Genomic DNA, 18,420 nt, shown 5'->3' with positions numbered 1-18,420 from the left:
TGCATAAAGCTTCTGGAGTTGTACTCTTAAATTTTAATTTTCAAAATTTTACTGATGCCTTTACCTCATAGACATTGTAATATCCCTCCTTCTGAATTCTTCCTTGGAAAAATAGATTTAAAATGCTGATACATCACTTATATCTGACTATACACACACATGTATATATACACTGTATACATATATATTCACATATATATGTGCTTATGCATATGCATACATGTCATGTTATATATGTATACATGCATGTCACACATGCATGTTATATATAACATGTCGTGCATATATGTGTTATTATATATGTATGTATATACACACATGCACACACATTATTTGGAATCTTCACTAGTTTTTCAGTAACTAAGAGTGCACTTTCATTTTAGTGATTTTTCCATTCCCATTGTGGTCTTTCATTTCATTTCATTCTGCATGAATTCATACAAATCTGATTTTGGGGGGAAATTAATTTCTTATTAGAAAATAATTAATAAATTAATAAATATTTATCCAAGTGCCCATTATATGTTAGCCTGAGGATATTAGGACAAAGAATAAAACAATCTCTACTCTTTAGCAGTTTACAATTTTTCAGGAAATACAAGTATATAGACTGGTGTCTATCCATGTTTGTCTGTCTATGTGTCTATGTATCATAAATACACAAATAATTAAATACAAACTCATTAGGAGAGAAAATATCTTCATGAAACTTTTTAAAAAAGCTTCGTTCAGAAGGTAGTACTTGAGCTGTGTCTTGAAGGAAGAGAAGAGTTTTATAAAGCAGAGGAAAGAAGAGATTATATTCCAAGCTGGTTCAAAGGCCCAGATATAGGAGATGAAGTATTTGATGTGAGGAAGAGAAAGGTCAAGTCAGCTGAATTGTAGCATTAAGAAAGAAGAAATAACGTATAATAAAATTGGAAAGATTGGCCAATTGTGAAGAAATTTAAATTACAGAATTTAAATTTGATCATAGAAACAATAGTGAGTAACTGGAATTTATTGACTAGAGGAATAACACGGTCACATATGTGCTTATGGAAAATCATTTTGGCAACTATGTGGAAGACAGATTTGAATAGGTAGAGAATTGATGCAGAGAGGCCAATTAAGAGGCCAGTGACATAGTACAGGTGAGAAGAAGAGGGTCTGAATTGATATGACAGATGTATAGAGAGGAGGAGTCAGATGTAAGAGATGTTCTAGAGGTAAAAATGGCAAAATTTGATAATTGATTGTATGTGTGAAGTGGGAGAGTGAAAAGTGAAGAAATCATGCCAAGATCATGAACTTGGGATGTTGAAAGAATGGCGGTACCTTCAAAGGAAACAGGAAAGTTTGAAAATGGGTTGTGTTTGAAGGAGAAAATAATTAATTCTGTTTTGGTTATGTTGTGTTTGAGATGTCTTTGGTACATTGAGTTTGAAATGTCCACTGGAAGTTAGTGATATGGAACTGAAGCTCATGGTAGAAATTGAAGCTGAATACATAGAGAGTGAGAGAAAGAAAGAATGGCTCATTCTTACAAAATCTTTTAAATTTTATACAGTAAGAATTGTCTGTTTTACCATTTATGAACAGTTTGGTTAAATATTCTCTCTCCAGCAATAGTTTTTAAAATGGCATGACCTTTCATATTTCCCTTGCATACTTTGGTACATGGTATAGGATACTGATTTACACCTACATTTTGTCAAACTTCTTTCCAATTTTACAAACAATTGAAGTTATTCTCCTGTTATATTTCAGGGTTTATCAAACTCTAAGCTACTGTTTTCTAATATTTATCACATATAACATTAGATTTTGATTTTATATATGGCTATATTTTCCATTAAGGAAGTGTCTATTTATGTTATGTTTATATATACATGGGTGGAGTGTTGTCAAAAGCTTTTTATCCATCTATTTATATAATTACATGATTATTATCATTTTCTTTTTGACAGAATAAATTTGGTTCATATTTTTCTAATATTAAACCAACTCAGCATTCATGGTATAAGAACAATTTGAGTATAATGTATGATGTCTTTGATATCTTGTAATTTTTTTTACTAACACTCTTTACATCAATGTTCATTGTTCATATTGGTCCATAGCAAAAGTTCTTAAATTTTTTTTCTGTGTCTTGGACCTCTTGGGCAGTCTGATGAAACTTGTGAATTCTTTCCTTCTAAGAATAATGTTTTTGAAGGAATAACATAAAAAACAGAATTACAAAGAAAAAGTTATATTAAATCGTTACCAATATATTAGTAAAATAAATCTTGGTTAAAAATGCCAGGTATATAGTTTTCTTTTTTGCTTTTCTTATTTCCTGTTTCATGTATCAGGCCTACATTCGTCTCCTAAAAGGAGTTGGCATTTTAGATTTAATTTTTTGAAAATTCTGTTAATCTGGGTATTTTTGCATTTTACATAATCATACATTTTATTTGTTGATTTTTTTGGCATAAAATGGGAAAATAAATTCTAATATTGTCTTTTATATCCTCTTCATCCATTGCTAATTATCTTTATTTTTAATATAATAATTTGGTTTACCTCTTTTATAATTAACTAATGGTTTGTCATGGGCATCTAGGTGGTGCAGTGCATAGTGCACTAGACTTACAGTCAGGAAGACCTGAGTTTAGATTTGGCCTCAGAGAGTTCCTATCTGTGTGACCCTGAACAAGTCATTTAACCTGTTTGCCTCAGTTTCCTCATCTGTAAAATGAGATGGAAAAGGAAATGGCAAACCATTCTAGTTTCTTTGTCAAGAAAATCCCAAATGGGGTCATGAAGAGTCAGACATGCCTGAACAACAATATCTATTTCATTTATTTTAATATTATCAATTTAAAGATGTTTCTAATTTTATTTATTAATTCAATGTTTTTAAAATTTTTCTTTGATTTTTAGAATTTCTCTTTTTGTATGTAGTTGAACTTATTTGATTTGGTACTTTTCCAGGTTTTCTTAGTTGTAATTCTAATTTATTAAATAGTGTTTTTTTTCTTTCTTTTGTTGATGAAAATGTTTAGAGAAATGCATTTTCCCCATTTTTTTTTACCTTGGCTATCTTTCAAAACTTTGGGGATGTTTCATTATTGATATTTCCTTTCATAAGATTATATATTTTCCCATGATTTTCTCTTTGAATAACATGTTCTTTAGGATTATATTATTTAGTCTCCATATAAGTTTTACTACTTTCCTTCAATATATTTATTGATAATTTTATTGTTGCTTATGAAAGATGTTTTTAATAATTCTGTTTTTCTGGATTTTTCTGAATTTTAATACTTTAATACATTGTTAGTTATTGTAAAGGTGTCATTTAAAGCTAAGAAATATGTAGGCTTGCCTTAAAATAAATTAACTGAAGAAAGATAACAGTTTGGAGCAGAAGGAATTTATACATATACATATATGTAAAACCTTAAATTATGCAATTTTAGAGACATTTGTAGAAAAATATAAACCTAATTCTGATAACTTTAAATTTTTATGGACTAAACCATCCAATAAAGTGAAAAAGTGATGTTAGATAGGAAAACAACACTTTATAATCTGTTGCTTATGAGAAACACATTTAAAAAATGCTTTGCATCAAGTGAATCCAAAAAAGCAGGGGTTGCCATGATGCTATCTGACAAAGCAAAAACAAAGATTCAAAAATAAAAAAGGTAAAGAAGGCAATTATATTCTGCCAAAAGGAACCTTAGACACCAGACCAATATTAATAATAAAATTATATACTCCAAATGACTTAGTTTCCCAAATCACAAAGGAAACATTCTTTGACCTTCAAGTAGACATAAATGGCAACACACTAGTGACATGAAACTTTAATAACCCTCTATTAGCTTTGGCTATGTCTAACAGGAAGATTAACAAGGGAAAATATGGAAGTAAACAAAATTTTGGAGAAAATAAGGCTTAACTAGGGGGCAGCTAGCTGATGCAGTGGATAGAGCATCAGCCCTGGATTCAGGAGGACCTGAGTTCAAATTTGACCTCAGACACTTGACACTTACTAGCTGTGTGACCTTGGGCAAGTAACTTAGCCCTCATTGCCCTGCAAAAAAGAAAAAGAAAAAGAAAATAAGACTTAACTTCTGACGTCTAAAATATGGGACAGAAAAAATACTTATTTCTCTGTGCCATGTGGAACTTTAAAAAAAATTGACCCTGTACTAGGGCAAAGAGATATTATAAACAAATGTAAAAAGTCAGAAATAGTCACTACATCCTTTACAGATCATAATGCAATAGATAAAAATTGGTTCAGGGACCAAAAACAAAATATACAGACCCAAATGGAGTCTTCACTATGAAATCTTAAATAATAAGTGGGTGAATGAACAAAATCATGAAAACAATAACTATGCAAAATAAAATGATGATGAAGCAACATGCCAAACTTTCTGGGATGTAGGTAAAGTAGTCCTTGGGGGAAATCTTATCCTTACAATAATACTTCCACAAAATTGAAGAAGATAGGAATAATGAACTGAATAAACATTTTTAAAAATTAGAAACCCAACAAATAAACAAACTTAAACACAAAAGAGAAGATATTGAAACTTTAAGAGAAAATAAACAAGTTCAAAACAAAACATAAAACTATAGGAATTTTTAAAAATATAAAACTATAACCTGGCTATTTGAAAAGACTAATAAAATTGACAAATCATTAGCTAATCTGATTAAAAAGAGAGCAGAAAATAAAATAAATAAAATGGCAAATGAATAAGGTGAAATAATCACAAAACCAGAAGAAATAAAAATAATCATAATATAATATAGAGTTATATGCCAACAAAAGTGAGAAACAAGAGAATAGAGGAATATCTTCAAAAACATAAATACCTGAAGTATCAGAAGACAAGATAGAAATGTTAAATAACCTCACCTTTGAAAATGAAATAGATTTAACTGTAAATGAACTACTCAAAAAATAATCTCTTCATCTTGATGGATTCATGAGAGAATTCTATCAAACCTTTAAAGAACAATTAGTACTTATCCTTCACAAGTTATACTCAAATATAAAGAAACTGATCTATATGAATTTTCTTATGAGACAAATATTATCCTAATACATAAGCCAAAAGAAATATTAAACAGAGAAAGAAGACTACAGGTCAACATCATGAATGAATATTACCCAACAAAACTTAAAACAAAATTTTATAAAACAGACTCTAGTAATTTATCCAAGAAATCATTCCCTATGACCAAGTGAGATTTATACCAGGGATATGAGGATGGGTTTGACATTAGGAAAACAATCAACATAATCGTATTCAAAAACTAAACAACCCAAAAAACACAATCATCTCAACAGATGTCAAAAAAGCCTTTGAAAAAGTATAACATTTCTTTATTCTAAACACTCTTTAAAGTATAGAAATAAAGGGACTTTTTAATATCATAAAATCATCTATCTAAAAGCAAAAGCAACCATCATATGCAATAGGGATTCACTAACACCTTTCCCAATAAATATGAGAGTGAAGCGAGGATGTCCACTCTCCCCACTATTATTTATTATAATTCTGGAAATATCAAAGTGATTTTTCTAAAGCATAGGTCTGACTAGGTCATCTTCCTGTTCAGTGAACCTCTGGGGCTACCTATTACCTTTAAGATCAAATATAGAGCATTGTGCTTAGCATTTAAAGTTTTTTATGACCTGTTCCTATCCTAACTTTCCAGTCTTCATATATCTGACTTCTCTCAATACACCCTGTGATCCAGCCACACTGGACTATTTGCAGTTCCTCAAATATGATACTCTGCCTTGTCCCTATCCCTTTTCTCTGTCTTCTTCCTGGAATGCTATGGCTTGTCATCTCTCCTTCTTAGTTTTCATAGCCTCCTTCATTAATCAGCTCAAAACACTGCTAATGCCTTCCTCTTTCAGAGGGGGAACGGAATTTCATCTGCTCATTGTATATCTGTCTTGTATAAATCTGGTTATTTACATGTTATTTTTCCCATTAGAACACAATATCCTTAAGGTGGAACATGTTTGTGGTTTTTTTTTTTTTTGTTTTGTTTTGTTATTTGTATCCTCAGTGCTTAGCATACAGTGCCTAGTACATGCTATATAAATGCTTATTGACTGACTTACTGAAATTGACATATGCCCAAGGAAAAAGAGAAACTCTTTAGAGGAAGCTTCAAATGACTAAAATATAGATAACCTTGTCATGATTTATCTTAAGAAGATAAACAGTTCATTGCCCTCAGTATCTGTTTGCCCAAATTCCCAATACCTCTTGCCTCCATGACACTAGATAGACAGGTGGTTCTTCTTTGACCATGATCAAAGCAGATACACAGAATAAGCTTGTAGCATTTTCTCTAGCTAAAGATGGTCCAGCAAGACAAAAAGACTTATATGAAAGGAAAAGACTTCAGTATCCAAAAGAATGCTAAGAGCTTTGACTGGGTTATGTGGATTGACCTTTCTATATATTTCTTGTTATACTGGATTTGATCTTGATATAAAGTGTGAGGTTAATTAGTGTAGATACTACTAGCAGCTGATGGCCCCCAAAGCTATTCCTCAAAGAGCCTTCTTTTCATTGTAGCCTCAGTTTTCACTCCTATAAAATCAAAGGATCAGATCTTCATGTTCCTTCAAAAGTAGCATTCTAAGTTCCAAACAATTGAACTACAAATGGATTTATGCAATGTATCTAATCTAGAAGTTGGGGATTTCCTGTGGGAGGTTTTAATTTTACTTATTTCTATAATATATAGGCACTTTGAAGACTAGGCTATTTTAGCATTAAACATTATAGAAAATTATGAAAGTTGAAAGTTCATACCAAAAAATCTACAATGCCTTATTAAAAGAAATATGGGTAAAATCATGAACATGAAGACTTCAGAGAAACATTGGGAGATTTGTATGAACTGATGCATAGTGAAATAGCCAGGACAAGAAGAACAATATGAATAATGACTACCTCTTTGTCAATAAAAAGAATAATCAAAAGAAGCCAAACTCTGAGTGACTGAAAAAGTAATAATGATCACAGAGCATAGAAAATGAAATAGAGCTCCATCTCCTCAGCAGAGAGGCAGAGGACTCCTGGTCCAAAATGATCCATGCATTATCTTATATGGTCACTGATTTGGGGGTTTTAACTGAATTGATTTTCTTTGTTCTAAAGAAGGGCTAAATTTCTTGATGTTGTTGGTTAGGGAGTAGGAAAGGATTGGGGAAGGCTATTTATTGAATAGTCTGTAATCTAAAAATATATAATGTAAGAAATATAAAATATAATATAAAAATAAAATATAACATTTAAAAATATACATAATGTGGTTTTCTGTATTCTTTTCTATAAAGGGGTTATATTTGAAATTTGTCTTTTATAGGATATTAGAATTAGCACTGGAAGGGGCCTTAGAGTCAATCTGGAACTAGCCCTTAATTTTATGGATGAAGGCCCAAAATGTCTATCTACCTTGTTGTCCAAAAGATGATCAAAGTGAATTTTTCTGATCCCCTACTGGCTTATAGCCAAACAATCAAGCACATCCCTGCAAAATCAAATTTACCTGATGGTTAAACTTCCCCAAATAACTAGATTTTAGTAACTAAAAAAAAAGATCCAAGAAAATGAGGGTGTTATAGACAACTCTTGTTACTATTTGGAAGAAAAATAAAAACTATAATCATTCAGGTTTTCTAAATATTCAAATGTTTTTCATCATATAAATAAGATTTTTTCCCAATTTTTATCACAGTGTTTAGTGCTATTTAGACATAGCAAGGAGATCTCCATTGTTTTTGAGACTGATGTGTTTTTTGTATTATATATCAAAGCAAAATGAGACATTTTTTCCCCAAAGCATTTCAAGACTTTAATTTTACTGATTTTATCAAGAAAGTGTGTAGAGAACCACAAAATGTGCACTTTCATATCACATATCTAGAATAACTGTCAATTGCTAGAGAAGTTACTGTGGTCTGCACCATTACAAATCAATATGATTATATTAATGAGCTATTAACATTTAATCTAAACTGGATTCTATTTCAATATGACACCCACATCAATGATCTTTGAGGGGGTAGAAGGTACAACATTTGATATATAACTACTCACTGAAATAATTTCATATTCAATAGTACAGAAAAAAGATGAAACTCATTCCATCCCTGAAATGCATTCTTGTAATTACATCCATTTTATAATTCACTGAAATTTTATATCAGGAAGAAAGTACAACATTGGAATTCATTTTATACATGACATGGTAAATTTCAAATTTTCTTAAATTCATATCTTGTAGCAAAGACTCAGTAACTATAGCGAAAGTGATTTAGCTCAGTGCATCCTCGAGGGAAGGAGATGGGAGAGAGAAGTTAAAGAGCATATTAGACTAGAAAGTCTAATAACACCATGATCTATTAGGAAACCTACAACAGGTCACACTGGAGCCAACAAAATATATAAAGGTACAAGTAAAGAAAAATGAGTCAAGTCTAGATAATGCCCACTACTAGATCTCCCGCACGGCTGGGTATGGATTACCATGTTTTTAATGTTCATGCATATGGGCATCATTTTCAAACCCTATTAACCAACCACAGGCTGCTTCTTTTTTTCTTGCTTGTTTGCTTTCCTTCCTTCCTTCTTTTATCTTTTTTTCTTTCCTTTTTCCCTCCCTCCTTCACTTCTTTCCTTCCTTCCATCCTTCTCCCTCTGTCTTCTTCTCCATGTTTCTCTATCTTTCTGAACCTCTCTTTTCCTCCTCTCTCTTCACAGACACAAGCTTAAGTAGTTTCTTACATTATAAAATCACAGTATTTAGAGCTAGAAGTGACTTTGGATACTATCTGATCCATCTGCCTCATTTTCAGGTGACCAAAATGAAGTCCAAACTTCAAACTTCAGATTGACAAGGAGAAATATTTCTGTTAAAGAATTACATTTAAACCAATGTATATTTATGCATGTATGTATATAAAGCATCAACAAGATTATATAATTCATATTTTAATATCAAACCAATATACATTCTTTCTAAGGATAAGCAAAATCTCTCATTGTCAGTGCCCTATTATATGCTACAATAAATGTGCTTTTGATTCTTAGATCAAGTAGACTATAAATGAACACATTCATGTGTTCTACTGATCACAACACTGATGCCTAACAGCAAATTTAAGTTCACTTCAACACATTTTACAATTATTCAATATAGCTTCTTTTGTGCAAAACACTGTTCAAGGTTCAACATTCAGAAGTACAACAATTTCCATGATCTATTTTTCTGTTTTTATTAATAGCATCATTGCAATGTGATGACTTCTCAATGTTCATTGATTTGGTCTATGTTTTTGCTAGTATTTTGTCCCTCCTAGATTTAAGGAATTTTAGTGTTTTTATATTATGTTAATGACTTTTCAAAAAGTTTCACTTATAATTTAAGAATTAAGAATATATATTTTATGATTAAAAATAGATAAGATGTACTTTAGCTTTTCCCCATTTTTTTCTTTTTTTTCAAAAACATTTGATTTAGTAGTGGCTTTGAGGGTTCTGTTAATTTTCTTAACCTTTTAACTTAAAATATCGCTTTTGTGAAACCATGGGATGGGGAGGTGTTAACCCACTATAAGTATCATTCTTGAAATGATGACTTATTGCACCTCTGATAATGTTACAGAATCTGTAACATGTCTTTTCAATCTTCATTAGGATATACTACTACTCTACTGTCTCCAAATGTCACTTTTCAATGTATAGAGCCCAAGTCAACCTGATATGGACTAATCACTAATCTATATAATAACATTTTGTTTCTATTAAACCTATCTCATTAAATGCAATTTTACCTTGTGCATTCTTGAATAAGGTGACAATGGTGGAATCTCAGAATTTCTAAAGCATTTCTTCTATATTCCATAGGATGATAATAAATAATAATAAATAATAAAGATAATAGCTAGCATTAGTATAGTGCTTTAAGACTTATATACTGGGGCAGCTAGGTGGTGCAGTGGATAGAGCGCTGGCCCTGGATTCAGGAGGATCTGAGTTCAAATCTGACCTCAGACACTTAACACTTACTAGCTGTGTGACCCTGGGCAAGTCACTTAACCCCAATTGCCTCACCAAAAAAAAAAAAAAAAAGAAAAGAAAAGAAAAGAAAAGAAAAAAAAAGACTTATACATTGCTTTATATAGGTTGTATCATTCAATCCTCAAAACAACTCTATGAAGTAGGTGCTATTATCATCTCCATTTTACAGATGAGGAAACTGAAGCTGAGAGAGGCTAAATGATTTTTCCAGCATCACACAGGCATTGTGTCTGGTCAGAATTTGAACATGTCTGTTTGACTCCAAGTCTAGCATTATATCGATATACTCCACCCCCTAGGTACCAGTACAAAGTTTATGAAGACGGCTATATTGCTCATGTCTACCTGACTGAAAGCTTGACAATACCATAAGATCACATGACTTTAAAAAAAAATTGTTGTGACTGTGGCAATAGCATCTACTTCCAGAAAAATAGTTAAGTACCCTTCTTTGACTCTTGGCTGAATAGCCTTTTTCTTTTTTAAAGGACATCTTCTAGACAGTGTATTTTGGAGTATGCACCTCTGATCTATTGCTGTTTTTCCTATACATATAAATTGCTTTGTATATATGTATTGGCATGTTGACCCCCCCCCCCATTAGATTATATGCTCCTTGAGGGCTGGACCTCTTTTTGTATCCTCACTGCTTAGCACTATATCTGGAATGTAATAAGGCTTAATAAATGTTATTTAATAGCATCTAACTTAGAATTTACTGTACCATTTTGACTATTCCAGAGGGAGAATGGATTTACACAGTTCCCTAATCATACATTAAAGAGTTATGCTGAATAGAAGTACAAATAATTTTCCATCTCTGAAGCTTCTGTGTTCCACCACTGGTCACATATATTTTATAGAATTGAAGATATAAAAATGGATGGGATCTCAGAAGCCATATGGTTTATCTCTTGTTTTACAAATGATGAGCTAGTGATCCAGGGAGAATAAGAGATTTACCTAATGTCATATAGGTAGTTAACATCCAGGGTAGAATTTGAGCTCAGGTCTTCTGAATCCAAAGACATTTTCAACTGCACCACACTACCTTCATCCCCATTTTAAAATAAAGGTTTCAGCAGTTTTCCTATTCATCTTACTTAGGAGAAACTGTTCAGCACAACTAGCAAATTATTTGTTTTGCTTGAAGTTTTCTTATTGAATGTTTTCTCAGCCACTTTTGTAGCATCAACTTAAGGAATGATACATATGACCACCTCATAGTTATATTGAAAGTACTTTGGCTTCTCTTCACACCTGCACTTGCAATTAGAAACTTAAGCTTCATTCTTAAAGAATTCCTTACTGATCCTCTTTTTGATTTTTTAGTATCACCAGAACTTCCCATAGATTTCATCCCCTTTTTTTCTAACATAGAACCTTCATTTATATCAAATAAATAACTTGGTTTTATCTAAAAAATATTTGCTTAATCCCACACTTGCAATTGACAAACTTTCTGAAGAACAGTGGAAAGCATGTTTCACCATCAGTCTTCTGAAGTTATGATTGGTCATAGTTCTAAATGCTTTCAAAGTTGTTTTCCTCTGTATCATTGTCATCATCATATAAATTGTTCTCCTGATTCAACTTCTTTTATTCTACATCAGTTCATACAAATCTTTCCAAAGCTTTTCTGAATTATTTTTTTCCATTTTTGTGGCATAATAGTATCCTATTACATTTATGTACCATATGTTTTCAGATGGTCCTTATAATTACACCCATTTTATAATGGGTGTTGTCATCAGTTTCCTGGATTTTTCCCAATAAAAAAGTCTTATTATCCATATTTTAGTTTATATGAGATCTTTGTTTTTCTCTGTCTTTTTTTTTTCACTTCTTTGGGGTATATGCCTAGTATAGATTTGCTAAGACCAAGGTTATGTACACTTTGGTAACATTTTAAAAAATTAATTGATATAGGGAATTCTAAAATGCTAACCAATTAAGGTTAGCACTGCTTCTGCATCTTATAGTCTTAGAGAATTATTGAGAGCACAGACAGGTTAAGCAACTTGTCAAAGGTCACATAGCCAGTGTATACCAGAGGGAGGATTGAACCTAGGCCTTCCTTGGCTTCAAAGTCAACTATCTATCCCTTATGCCATGTTGCCTCTTTAGATATAATCCTCAACTGTTTTACAGAACAGTTAGACCAATTCATAGTTCCACAAACCTTGCATTAGTGTACCTGTCTTCTTACGTCCTATCCAATATCAACAAGTTTTATCTTTTTTAATCTTCACTAATTTGATAGATGTGAAGAGTAACCTTAGAGTTGTTTTAATTTGAATTATTCTTATTATTAGAGATCTAGAACCATCCAATAGCTTGTTGTTATTGTTGTTCATTTTTGATTTTTTTAGTTATATCTGACTCTTCATGACCCCATTTGGGGTTTTCTTGGCAAAGATACTGGAGTGGTTTGCCATTTCCTTCTCCAGCTCATCTGATAGATGAGGAATTGAAGCAAACAGGGTTAAGTGATTTGCCCAGGGTCATATAGATAGTATCTGAGGCCAGATTTGAACTCACAAATATGTGTCTTCCTGTCTTTAGGCCTATACCTTATCCATTGCAACAATTACCTTTATTCTTTTGCTAATGACTTATTCACATTCCCATAACTATCAGACAAAATCTCTTGTTCTTATATATGTACACTTGATCCCATCCCCTTATATCTTTTCCATCAAATATCCCCTGACTACTATTCCTTTCAATCTTCAATCTCTCTCCTCTACTAGTTCTTTTCTTACTGCCTACAAACCAACCCAACTATCCTTTAAAAAAAAACACTGGATCCTACCACCCTTTTGGCCAAGAGTTCATTCTTATTTACTAAACAAAATTTCTTCTTTTTATATCCAGAAAATCATTTTCAGAATAGTCCAAATATGTAGCAAGTATATCCTTGATGAAAATATAACAGGAATAGGTAGTCTTATACAGATGATTCTCTACAGCAAGCCAACTTTTCATAGAATCATATAACTGACTGATAGGCTTAGAAATCATATGAAACAATTTTATTTCTCGTTTGTTGAGTGTTTTTTTAAGTGTTTTACTGGGGCTTTTTTAAGCCTTAAATGCTTTTGTCAAGCAAGTAAATAGGGTAAAAATCATATGCATATAGTAAAGTAGATATAGTAAAATCATACAAAATTACATGACAGATATGATCAAGGTGATAGCTTAGTTCAATAATCTGGTAAGTAGGCATGAAATAGAAAGACATTCTTACCTAAGATGCTCTCTAGTATCATGGATGATACCCTGGGGGAATCCGAACTGGAAGAGGATTTCCTAATGTGTTGAAATAATGGGATTTAGCAGATACTCAAAGACCCACCTGGAGATTAATCTAGACTGATTGAATCAAGTGAGAGTGATTGACTGCTGATTAGCCTACTTCAAGTTAACTGGATTGTAATCACACCTGGCTAGCCCTTAAGAAGGTATTGTTCTCAGAAGCTAGACTGTGAATTCAACTTGAGAACACCTTCAAAACCAATGGATTTGGATGATGCCAACCAATCAGCTTGAAGCAGTGTGTAAGGACTGCCTCTGTTCCAGACCTATTAAAAGCTTCCACAATCAGTTTGCTGGAGAGTTCCTGATTAAAGCAGGCTGGTGGAGGAGGACTTGAGGAAGAACCCAACCAGGCTGGAACTCTAGGCTAGATAGGCTTTTTCTTAACTTTCTGAACTCCTTGTGAATACCTGTATGTTTTAATAAATGTTTAATGCCCAAAGACTGGTGCTGAAGCTTCTAATTTAAGGCGACCACAATTTAGATTTTAAACATCACACTATTAACCATACTTTCAAATGCCCTACCCTGAAAAATAATATGGCAAAAAGTTAAACCTAGGTTAAGATACTGCTTGACTTCACTAATTGGGGGCAGTTATAAACTGCTCTTTTACTTTAAGATCCTGGTGAGCAGTAAGAAATGAGTCTGATTATCTATTGAGTGACTTTGGATTGGTCAGGGAAAAGCAAACACTTAATGAGATCAGAAAAAGTATGACTCAACAAGTAAAGGCTAGCAGAGATGTACATGTCCTGAAAAAGATAACTGGCCTAAGTCAGATGCTGATTCAAGAATCCTTAAGCAGCAGGTGAATCAATGGAGTCAGGCTTTCTTCCTATGCAGAACTTTCCAGATTTGTGTTAGAAATATGTGTATTCATATATTCAACATCAGTTGGGTTAGTCTAGCTGAGAATCCCACTAACTACAGTAGAGAAAGATGTTGTGATTTTTTTTCCAAATGTTGTGAGAGGCAATTGGAGGCAGCTAGGTGGTATAGTGGATAGAGCACTGGTCTTGAAGTTGGGACAACCGCAGTTCAAATCTTACCTCAGTTGCTTACTAAGCTATGTGACCCTGAGCAAGCTACTTAATCCTAATTGCTTTAAACATTCAGGTTCATCTCAAGTTATCCTGTTGTATATTTTTTTTTAATTTTTTTTTTCCTGGGCAATGGGGGTTAAGTGACTTGCCCAGGGTCACACAGCTAATATGTGTCAAGTGTCTGAGGATGGATTTGAACTCAGGTACTCCTGAATCCAGGGCCGGTGCTTTATCCACTGCGCCACCTAGCTGCCCATTCCTGTTGTATATCTTGCCAGTGGACCCAGATGGCTCTAGAGGAGAGAATGAGGTTGGTAACTTTGTACAGCCTTCCCGCACTTAAATCCAATTCACTGCAAGTCATGACATCACCCCAATGTCATGGTCATCCTTGAGAATGAAGGACAAACAACAACTCAAAGATAACATTATACTTTTTTTTTTTAAGTGAGCCAATTGGGGTTAAGTGACTTGTGTGGTAAAAAGTGAAAGTTTTTAACAGTTGGTTAGGATAACTGAAGGACGCCAGTTTTTGAAGGACCACCCTTTTGGGGAGGAGACCCTGATGAACCACCCGTGCGTCTGCTAAGCACTCGACTTCAGGGTGAGAGCTTAAAGGCAAGGAGAGAATAGAAGTGATGTCTTTTTTTTTTCTCTCCTTGCCCGCTGGCTTGCTCTGCACACACAGACGCTGACTCAAGTTCGACAGCGTGGTCCTTGGTGATTGGCCTGGTCCTCTGTAACAGCACATGCTTGATGCGGTTCTCAGCCTCAGAGGTGGTTTTGGAATTTGGTGAGTTCTATACGGAATATAGACTAAGCTTAGATCTAAAACTCTTTATTTGTATTTCTACTTTCCTATCCCTCTAATCAACATCACCTTGTTTTGTTGGCTAATTAATTCCCGAACAATAAAAGCTCTAACTAAAGCTCAGAGGCTTCTTTCACTTACTGGTCTGGGAGATATATAAGGGAAAGGTTAAAGGGGAGTTTAATGCTCTTGTATCCAATTTTAAATCTCACACTTGCCCAGAGTCACACAACTAGTAAGTGTTGTGTCTGAGACCACATTTGAACTCAGGTCCTCCTGAATCCAGGGCCAGTGCTCTAATCCACTGAGCCTCCTTGCTGCCCTGATAACATTATACTTACTAATTGAAATCCTTCCTAGGATACTACAAAGTATCCTCAGTAAAACCCTTTGCCATTTAAAGAGTTTGGTTTAAACATCTACATTAGGAAAATAAAGTCATGAATAAATAACATTCCACATATGTGATATGATGTGGTCCATTTAGTTAATTCATCAGTCTGTGTATATCTATGTGTTTGTGTATCTAGTAACACACATATATCTTGGATAGGCTTTGCATATGGACAGTGAGTTGAATTCAGAATTTAATGGGAAGAAGAAATCAGACTAAATTACATCTGAGAAACTGGACAGTCTTTTTCAATGATCCCAATTGTTGCAAAATCCCATTTCCTGTCACATTGCTGTTATAAAATCCCACCTTCTAAAGACTAATATTTTCCCAGTGATAGTATCTATCTAAAAGTCATTGAACACTATATTCCTAAATGAATCAAAATTGGACATGACCCAAAGGGCAATGGAAACAATGTTTGAAGGGTGTAAGTAGGCTATAGTATATTACCAGCATTGAGAATGTGTGATTGGAAAAGGAAATGGGGTGGTCATGCAGTAAGAGTAAGAAATAAAATATAGATATTCAACACCTACAAAAAATGAAAACAATAATAATAAGATTTGCATCATAGATGGATTCTCCATGAAGAATTCATGGAATGACATAAATATCATGCAGGATGAGATGGTATGATGGGGTAGGCATTTGGGATGGAAGAGGGAATACCCACACTGATGAGATGGTAGATTTATCTAAGTATAATAGAATGTATTTTGAGCAAAATATAAGAGGTATTTGACATTTCACATGATATTCTTTTGGACAAGATGGAGCAACAGGGGCATCTGATGAGGATAGTACATGGATTTTGACTTGCTTTAATAAGTATTCCAAAACTAGTCATTAATCATTAATGGATTGATATCAGATTAAAATAAGGTTTCTAATGGAGTAATCCAGGCATCTCTCCTTTGCCTTATTCTGTACACTTGTCAATGACTTAGCTAAAGATATAGATGGAATGCTTATCAAATGTGGAGTTGACAAAAAGAGAGATAGTTAATACACTGAACAAAAGAAGTGGTATTAAATGATTTCTGTATAGGGTCAAAGGATGAAATAAACATAAAAGAATAAAATTTCATAAGCACCTTGGTATAAAGGTTTACTACACTTGGGTTCAGGGCAGCTAGGTGGCACAGTGAATAAAGTGACAAGCCTGGAGTCAGGAAGACTTATCTTCCTGTGTTCAAATCTGGCCTTAGACACTTATGAGCTTTGTGATCCTGAGCAAATCAATTAACCTTCTTTGCCTCAGTTTCCTCATCTGTAAAATGAATTGGAGAAAAACAAACCACTCTAGTATCTTTGCCAAGAAAATCCTAAATGTGTTCATAAAATGACTGAAAAACAACAAGAACAAACAGTTGGTTTCATTAATGTAACTACACAAATAAAGGATTGGAAGATGAAGGTAGACAATAGTTTTCATAATAAAGATCAGGTACCTTAGTATATGATAAGCTCAATGTGAATCAACAGTGTGACAAGACAATGTAAAACACCCCACCATAGCCTGTTCTTAGATTTCATTGGTAGAGTATTTAGAATGTGGGAGATAGTAGTTCTGCTATACTTTACTCTTGTTAAAGTATATCTACAGTATTGTGAAACCCATATTTCTGAAGGGTACTGACAAATGTGAGCATTTCCAGCAGAAGGTGATGAATATGATGAGAGGCCTGGAAACCACACCTTATGAAGGTCAACAACAACTAAAATGCACATCTATATAGTGCTTTAATATGTGCCAAGTGTTATCCCCATGATCCTTTGAGGAAGATAGTATGAGTATTATTAGCATTTTTTTTTTACTCATGAGGAAACAGGTACAGAAAGTGACTTGCACAGGATCACATATGTCAGAGGTGAGGTTTGAAAACAGGTCTATTGACTCCCACTTAAGTACCTGAAGAAACTGGAGATGTTCAGGATAGGGAAGAGAAGTCTTGGCAGGGTATATTACACCTGCTTCATTTGACTCTGAAGGCAGAATTAGAAGCAATGGTTAGAAGTTTGTGAGGCAGATTGCTGTTTCATGTAAGTAGAGATTTACTATCCCTTAGAACTGTCCCTAAGTTTCACTGACTACCTATGAAGTAGTCAATTCCCTATCATTCTAGGTTTTTGAATGAAAGCTGGATGACCACTTGTCATGGATTTTGCAGACAAGATTTGTGTTCAAGAATGAGTTGGACTAGACCTCTGAGGTCCCTTACAGCTTTGAAATTCTATTACTCTACATTTATTATTACAATAATAATGAAAAGGAAGGGGCAGCTAGGTGGTGCAGTGGATAGAGCACCGGACCTGAAGTCAGGAGTACCTGAGTTCAAATCTGGCCTCAGACACTTAACACTTACTAGCTGTGTGACCCTGGGCAAGTCACTTAACCCCAATTGCCTCACTAAAAAATAAAAATAAAAAAAAAGGAAGAGCTCTACAAAATTACATAAATCCTTTAGTTATATATATATATATATATATAACTAACATAAATAAATTAAATATATATGTATATAAATATGTGTGTGTGTATAGTACACACTCAGGAAATGAGGCCAAAACCTTTTTTCTTTTCTTTCCTAACCAACTTCTCTGTTATCTACTTTAGATATCATCTCACTTCTCTGTTTCTATCTCAATCACTTAATTTAGCAAAATTTGACCCATCTTTTGATCTCCCTAAATGCTAGCACATTTCCTCTGTTCATTATCTCTAAATTATCCCATACATATCTT

The sequence above is a fragment of the Dromiciops gliroides genome, chromosome 3 (assembly GCF_019393635.1).
Source record: "Dromiciops gliroides isolate mDroGli1 chromosome 3, mDroGli1.pri, whole genome shotgun sequence".
Lineage (NCBI taxonomy): Eukaryota > Metazoa > Chordata > Mammalia > Microbiotheria > Microbiotheriidae > Dromiciops > Dromiciops gliroides.
The sequence above is the reverse complement of the archived record's forward strand: the minus strand, read 5'-3'. Positions refer to the sequence as shown.